General features: G+C 44.2%; 1 pseudogene; it reads left to right on the top strand.

Moving 5' to 3' along the window:
• Positions 1-2636: 2636 nt before the first annotated feature.
• On the top strand, positions 2637-8657 carry LOC135229178 (PC-esterase domain-containing protein 1B-like; annotated as a pseudogene).
• The last annotated feature ends 251 nt before the right edge of the window (positions 8658-8908 follow it).

The following is an 8908-nucleotide window of genomic DNA, read 5'->3' on the forward strand; positions in this document are numbered from 1 at the left end:
TTAAAACAAACATTTGCAGAATCCAAAACATTCAAATATTACAAAGCATCTTCTCAGACCACAAGGCCATAAAAGTGGAAATCAATAACGCAAAAATTATGGAAAAGAAATCAAATACTTGGAAACTGAACAATAACCTGCTCAAAAAAGACTGGGTTATAGAAGACATTAAGGAGGGAATAAAGAAATTCATAGAATGCAACGAGAATGAAAATACTTCCTATCAAAACCTCTGGGACACAGCAAAACCAGTGCTCAGAGGTCAATTTGTAATGATAAATGCACACATACTAAAAGAAGAAAGAGCCAAAATCAGAGAACTGTCCCTACAATTTGAACAAATAGAAAGTGAGCAACAAAAGAATCCATCGGGCACCAGAAGAAAACAAATAATAAAAATTAGAGCTGAACTAAATGAATTAGAGAACAGAAAAACAATTGAAAGAATTAACAAAGCCAAAACTGGTTCTTTGAAAAAATTAACAAAATTGATAAATCATTGGCCAGACTGACTAAAGAAATACAGGAAAGGAAACAAATAACCCAAATAAGAAACGAGATGGGTCACATCACAACAGACCCAACTGAAATTAAAAGAATCATGTCAGATTATTGCGAAAAAGTACACTCTAACAAGTTTGCAAACCCAGAAGAAATGGATGAATTCTTAGAAAAAACTACCTACCTAAACTAACACAATCAGAAGAACAACTAAATAGACCCATACCAAAAATGAGATTGAAACAGTAATCAAAAAACTCCCAACAAAAAAAAAACCCTGGCCCGGATGGCTTCACTGCAGAGTTCTACCAAACTTTCAGAGAAGAGTTAACACCACTACTACTAAAGGTATTTCAAAGCATAGAAAATGATGGAATATTGCCTAGCTCATTCTATGAAGCCACTATATCCCTGATTCCAAAGCCAGGTAAAGACATCACAAAAAAAGAAAATTACAGACCTATATCCCTCATGAACATAGATGCAAAAATCCTCAACAAAATTCTAGCGAATAGAATTCAACAACATATCAAAAAAATAATCCACCACGACCAAGTGGGATTTATACCAGGTATGCAAGGCTGGTTTAATATTCGAAAAGCCATTAACGTAATCCACCACATAAATAAAACAAAAGACAAAAACCACATGGTCTTATCAATTGATGCAGAAAAAGCATTTGACAAAGTCCAACACCCTTTTATGATAAAAACTCTCAGCAAAATAGGAATTGAAGGAAAATTCCTCAACATAATAAAGGGCATCTTTTTATACAAAGCCAACAGCCAACATCACTCTAAATGGAGAGAGCCTGAAAGCATTTCCCTTGAGAACGGGAACCAGACAAGGATGCCCTTTATCACCACTCTTATTCAACATCGTGCTGGAAGTCCTAGCCAGGGCAATTAGGCTAGACAAAGAAATAAAGGGTATCCGGATTGGCAAGGAGGAAGTAAAGTTATCACTATTTGCAGATGACATGATTTTATACACAGAAAACCCTAAGGAATCCTCCAGAAAACTACTGAAACTCGTAGAAGAGTTTGGGAGAGTCTCAGGTTATAAGATAAACATACAAAAATCACTTGGATTCCTCTACATCAACAAAAAGAACATCGAAGAGGAAATCACCAAATCAATACCATTCACAGTAGCCCCCAAGAAGATAAAATACTTAGGAATAAACCTTACCAAAGATGTAAAAGACCTATATAAAGAAAACTACAAGTACTACTACAAGAAACTGAAATGGACCTAGTTAAGTGGAAAAACATACCTTGCTCATGGATAGTTAACATAGTAAAAATGTCTATTTTACCAAAACCCATCTATACATACAATGCACTTCCAATCCAAATTCCAATGACATTTTTTAATGTGATGGAGAAACAAATCACCAACTTCATATGGAAGGGAAAGAAGCCTCAGACAAGCAAAGCATTATTGAAAAAGAAGAAGAAAGTGGGAGGCCTCATTCTACCTGATTTTAGAACCTATTATACAGCCACAGTAGTCAAAACAGCCTGGTATTTGTACAACAACAGGCACATAAACCAATGAAACAGAACTGAGAACCCAGGTATAAATCCATCCACATATGAGCAGCTGATATTTGACAAAGGGCCAGTGTCAGTTAATTGGGGAAAAGATAGTCTTTTTAACAAATGGTGCTGGCATAACTGGATATCCATTTGCAAAAAAATGAAACAGGACCCATACCTCACACCATGCACAAAAACTAACTCCAAGTGGATCAAAGACCTAAACTAAAGACTAAAACAATAAAGATCATGGAAGAAAAAATAGGGACAACTTTAGGAGCCCTAATACAAGGCATAAACAGAATACAAAACATTACCAAAAATGACGAAGAGAAACCAGATAACTGGGAGCTCCTAAAAATCAAACACCTATGCTCATCTGAAGAGTTCACCAAAAGATTAAAAAGACCACCTACAGATTGGGAAAGAATTTTCAGCTACGACATCTCTGACCAGTGCCTGATCTCTAAAATCTGTATGATTCTGTTAAAACTCAACCACAAAAACACAAACAACCCAATCAAGAAGTGGGCAAAGGATATGAACACACACTTCACTAAAGAAGATATGCAGGCAGCTAACCAATACATGAGAAAATGCTCTCGCTCATTAGCCATTAGAGAAATGCAAATTCAAACTATGATGCGATTCTATCTCACTCCAACAAGGCTGGCATTAATCCAAAAAACACAAAATAATAAATGTTGGAGAGGCTGCAGAGAGATTGGAACTCTTATACACTGCTGGTGGGAATGTAAAATGGTACAACCACTTTGGAAATCTATCTAACGTTTTCTTAAACAGTTAGAAATAGAACTACCATACAACCCAGAAATCCCGCTCCTCGAAATATACCCTAGAGAACTAAGAGCCTTCACACAAACAGATATATGCACACCCATGTTTATTGCAGCTCTGTTTACAATAGCAAAAAGCTGGAAGCAACCAAGGTGTCCCATTAACGGATGAATGGTTAAATAAATTGTGGTATATTCACACAATGGAATACTACACATTAATAAAGAACCATGACGAATCTGTGAAACATTTCATAACGTGGGGGAACCTGGAAGGCATTATGCTGAGCGAAATTAGTCAGAGGCAAAAGGACAAATATTGTATAAGACCACTATTATAAGATCTTGAGAAATAGTATAAACTGAGAAGAACACATACTCTTGTGGTTACAAGGTGAGGAGGGAGGGAGGGTGGGAGAGGGTTATTTACTGATTAGTTAGCAGATAAGAACTACTTTAGGTGAAGGGAAGGACAATACTCAATACACGGAAGGTCAGCTCAACTGGACTGGACCCAAAACAAAGAAGTTTCTGAGATAAACTGATAGCTTCAAACATCAGTGGAGCATGGCGGGGGTCTGGGGACTATGGCTTAAGGGGACTTCTAAGACAATTGGCAAAATAATTCTATTATGAAAACATTCAGCATCCCACTTTGAAATGTGGCGTCTGGGGTCTTAAGTGCTAACAAGTGGCCATCTAAGATGCATCAATTGGTCTCAACCCATCAGAATCAAACGAGAATGAAGAACACCAAGGTCACAAGATAACCATGAGCCCAAGAGACAGAAAGGGCCACATGAACCAGAGACTTACATCATCCTGAGACCAGATGAACTAGATGGTGCCCGGCCACAACCGATGACTGCCCTGACAGGGAGCACAACAGAGAACCCCTGAGGGAGCAGGAGATCAGTGGGATGCAGACCCCAAATTCTCATAAAAAGACCAGACTTAATGGTCTGATTAAGACTAGAGGCATCCCAGCTGTCATGGTCCCCAAACCTTCTGTTGGCCCAGAATAGGAACCATTCCCGAAGACAACTTATCAGACACGGAAGGGACTGGACAATGGGTTGGAGAGAGATGGTGGCTAAGAGTGAGCTACTTGTATCAGATGGACACTTGAGACTGTGTTGGCATCTCCTGTCTGCAGGGGAGATAGGAGGGTAGAGAGGGTTAGAAACTGGCAAAATTGTCAGAAAGGAGAGACTGGGAGGGCTGACTCATTAGGCGGAGAGCAAGTGGGTGTATGGAGTAAGGTGTATATAAGCTTATATGTGACAGACTGACTTGATTTGTAAACGTTCACGTAAAGCTCAATAAAAATTATTAAAAAAAACATAGCAGCCATTTTGAGGATGGCGCAGGGACAGGCAGTGTCTCATTCTGCTGTACACAGAGTCACTATGAGTCAGAATGGACTAAACAGCACCAAACAACAACAACAAAGATGGTAGTGTGGATACATATCCTGTTATGTAATCTTCAAAGAGTATTACAATCAGACAGCTAGAAAACTTATCTAAGGGAAAATAAGAGGCCAAAGTTCATACCAGCAGGAGCCTGCATTAATATCATAGCAAGAAACAGGTCATGGTTATTGCAGCCAGGAAATTAGCATCTATATCCAACTGAAGAAGAACTCAAGATATGTATACTTGGAAACTAAATCCACATCCCAATAGGAACCCTGGTGGCACAGCGTTTAAGAGTTACAGCTGCTAACCAAAAGGTCAGCAGTTCAAATCCACCAAACGCTCCTTTGAAAACCATGTGGCAGTTCTACTCCTTCCTATAGAGTTGCTGTGCATCAGAAACCACTTGATGGCAATAGTAATGGGCAGCAGTAAATACGGCATATTTATTACAGTCAAGAGGTTAGCATGCATACCCAAAGAAAAACACGATGGGTTAAAACAAGCTCTAAGACTAAATATTTACCTAGAATATAGTAATAATATTGAAGTCAAGGTCATTACAGCCATAAAGTTAGCACTTATAGCCAAAGAAATAAGAGGTCAGAATTAATAAAACCTGGAATTCATCCAAATCCTAACATAAAGTGAGGGGCACAATGCTACAACCTCCATATACAAGGAGAAAGGAGGTTAGGGTTCAAAGAATCATGAGCCCAAAATCATATTTTAATAAGAGATACATTATGCTTCTTAAAGCCAGGAAGCTACATTCACATACTACTTAAGAGAAGATCAGGGTTCATAAAGCCCTGGTCTGACTCAAATTGTGCTAAGAATTGTGTTATGTTTCCTACAAGCAGGTAAGTAGCAACCACGTTCATGGACAAAAACAGATTAGGGTTCATAAAGCTAACAGCCTACATCCATATTTTAGTGAAAATGGCCCATGGTTCTCATGGCCAGGGAGCTAGAATCCATATCCTATGAAACGTAAAGACAGAGTTTAAAGAATGCAAATCCGAGTAAAAATCTGAAACTGGATCTGAATATTAAACAGGCCGTGGTTGTTAGAGTCAAGAAACTCCTATGTTGGGAGACTGAAGGTCAGGGTTCATTGAGCCAGAAAAATGCATCCATAAAACATAGCCAAGGGAAAAGGGGGCCACAGTAAGTACAGCCAGATAGGTAGTATTCATATTCATGATTAAAGATGGTCAGAGTCCATATGAAAGGAAATTTGCCTTAATAACCTACTTAAAAAAAGATACATGGCTTGTGAGGCCTGGAAATTAGCATCTATACCCAGAGAAACATGAAGGCAGGATTCATAAAGAAGAGCTTTAACGTATGTACTAGTGAGAAAAGGGTCATTTAAACAAAGCTAGAAAGGGAATATCCATAACCTTAAAACAATATCTATGTCTTTAGTTTTGTTTTTTTTTTTACTAAGATATTGACATAATAGTAAAGATTATGTCATGGTTGTTACAAAAAGGAAGTTAGCAACCATATCCAAAGGAAAAAGAATAACAAAAAAGATCAGGTTTCACAGAGCCAGGAGCTTGACCCATATTCTGGTAATGAAATAGTCAAAGGCAGCACGGTTGGAAAGCTAGCATCCTATTCAAGCAGACAAGAGGCCAGGGTTCACAGAGCTTGTTCCATGCACATATTTTTTTAATAAGGAATATGACGTGAGTGTTACAGCCAGAATCTGCTAATAGAGAAGTTCATGATTCACAGAGCCAAGAGACTAAATCAACACCCTATGAAGTAATGGGGCATGGTTGTTACAGAACCATGCCCCATACTGGCATCTATATTAAAGAGAGGGAAGGGAAGGGTTCTTTTATCAAAGTTGATGTCAATATCCTGTTGAGAATTAGGCCTTGGATTTCAGCCAGGAATCCAGCACCAGTATGTAAAAACAAACAGTTGTATGTAAGGGATAAGGAAATCATGCTACATCTTAGTAAGAATTAGGAATGGTGCTTTCAGCCAGGACGTCAACATTTATATTCAATGGAGAGGAAGTCATTGTACGTGGAGCAAGTACTGACCATTGTACATGGAGCAAGTACTGACCAGTACATCTGGCTCATAGCAACCCCAGATATTGCAGAGTAGTAATGTACTCCACAGGTTTTTTTGTTTTCTAAGTTTATGCCCTTTGGGAAGTAGATAGCCAGAACTTTCACTTGAGGGGCCTCTATGTGGACTCAAACTGTCAATCGTTCTGTTAGCAGTCATATGTTTAATGGTTTGGGGCACCCAGAAGATAGTGTCATAATTTAAGGAGTGAGCATGTTAAAATTAACAGATCTAATGGCTGGTGGAGCCACTGTGGAAAAGGGTCTGAGCATTTCCCAAAGCAACGATTGTTCTACCACCACACCAGCAGACAAGTGCAGCTCAGGGCTTTTACTGAGAGCTGGAGCTCTCTTTTTGCACAAGTCCACCTACAAAAGTATAATAGGAGCCTAATTTGTAAGAGCCAGAAGTTGCATACTAAGCTTACCCTGCTTGAACCACACCAGAGGCCGTTTGTTAGTGCAAAAAGGTGGTGGACGGCAGGAGTTCTACACTGGACACCCCGGGGGGATCCCCAGAGAAGCAGAATGACTGCCCAGAAGGTGGTGCCCAGGAAGGGTAAAACGTCCACCTACGTTACATACCGTAGGGTTCCTTTGCTTCGATTCTCCAAAGGGCAATGCTGGATAAATGCAGAGGAGCTGTGTGGTGGCCAGGCCTCAGCTCAGGAGCACTGGGTGTGCAGATGGAAGTGTGAAGGGTGGACTGCTTGGGGATACCATCATGGCCAGTACCTTGTGGGTATGGATTCCCACACCCCGGTTGGAACACTGTGTTAGAAGGGGTCTCCAGACTTTACCCTGGGACAAAGACAGTGATCAGGTCATGGGATGTGTTCTTGTCATTTCTCAGGAGGGCTGGGGTACTCACAATGGGATTGGGAAGAGAGAGACAAAACGAAAACAAAGACGAAAGCACCGTGGAACTAAGATGAGTATGTTTTCCTGAGTATTCTCGCCTACACTGCCTGGAAATCCTGGGTGTGGATCCACCACCGACTGGGCCACGGCCCTGGAAGTGGCCTGGTTCTTCCAGTGGACAGATTTTGTCCCAGTGCCTGGAGCACAGGTGGTGGCTGAGGCGGAAACAGCCTACAACCATCCAGACCAACAGCATCAGTGTCAGCACCGCTGCCCTCCACCAAGGGGAGCCAAGCCAGGCACAGGGGCAGGGCCATGGGTTCAGAGGTCACACCGTGGGCCTAAGGATTGGCAGAACGCTTTCAGGGCCCCGGACGCTGCCCCCTTTCTCCTCCCCGTCCAGGCCCAGGCCAGTCCAGCGGCATTAAACAGCCCCCGTCTGCCCGCCCGGCCGCCCCACAACCGCCAGCCAGCCAGCCTGCCTGCCTTCTCTCCGTCTCTGGCAGCAGCCCCTCAGCCCTCGGTCCAGAGCTCTTTCGGGACCCGCCCTGAGGGAAGGCAGGAGCTAGGCCACCTTCACCCAGCCACCATGGTCCACGTGAGGGCGTCCGAAGTCCGGCAGCTGCGGCACAACAAGTTCGTGGTCGTCATGGGGGACTCGGTGCAGAGGGCCGTGTACAAGGACCTGGTGCTCCTGCTGCAGAAGGACTGCCTGCTCTCAAGCAGTCCCCTGAAGGCCAAGGGCGAGATGAGCTTCTAGCAGGACAGGCTGCTGCACGGCGGCGGGTGGGGCCGTATGCACAACGGGACCCACTACCGCGAAGTCCGCGAGTTCTGCTCCACACACCACCTTGTGCGCTTCTACTTCCTCACACGCGCCTACTCCCGGTACGTGGAGAAAGTCCTGCTGGAGCTGCTGAGGGGCGAGCACGGCCCAGACGTGGTCATCATGAACTCCTGCCTCTGGGACCTGTCCAGGTATGGCCAGGATTCCATGTGGAGCTACAGGAGGAACCTGGAGACCCTGTTCTGGTGCCTTCGCTAGGTCCTGCCCGAGTCCTCTCTCGTGGTGTGGAACACTGCCATGCCAGTGGCTGAGACGGTCTCGGGGGGTTTCCTCCCGCCTGAGGGCATGCCCCCGACCTCGTGCCTGCGGGATGATGTGGTGGAGGCCAACTTCTACAGCGCCGCTGAGGCCAGCAGGCTCCGCTTCAACGTGCTGGACTTGAATTTCCACTTCCGGCACTCCGGCAGCACAGGCAGGCAGATGGCGTGCACTGGAACCAACACGCTCATCGAAGGCTCTCGCAGCTGCTGCTGGCCCATCTGGGCGACATCTCGGGCGTGGACCTGCCCTGCGACAACCCGGTGGGCAGGTGGATCTGGGAAGGCCCTGGGAGCCGTCTCAGAGGGCCCGCGGACGACAGACTGCTCCAGCACCACTGAGGTGAATCCAGTGAGGTAGGCCCCGCCTCGACGCCCGCCTAGACCCGCGTGCCCGATCGCTTAGTCGCGGAGACCCCCTATTTCCCTGCCCCAGGTTCCCAGGTGCTTCCGGCGGCACCGCCATGGCTCCAGTTTGCCCCGGAACCAATCCCTGCAGCGCCAGCCATGCTCTGGCGACCCCTCTGCACTGCACGCTAGGTATGGCGAGGAAGCAAACCTGACAGCTGGCCGGCTGCCCCGCAACGCCGGAA

Source organism: Loxodonta africana, unplaced genomic scaffold (assembly GCF_030014295.1).
Source record: "Loxodonta africana isolate mLoxAfr1 unplaced genomic scaffold, mLoxAfr1.hap2 scaffold_114, whole genome shotgun sequence".
Taxonomy (NCBI): Eukaryota; Metazoa; Chordata; class Mammalia; order Proboscidea; family Elephantidae; genus Loxodonta; species Loxodonta africana.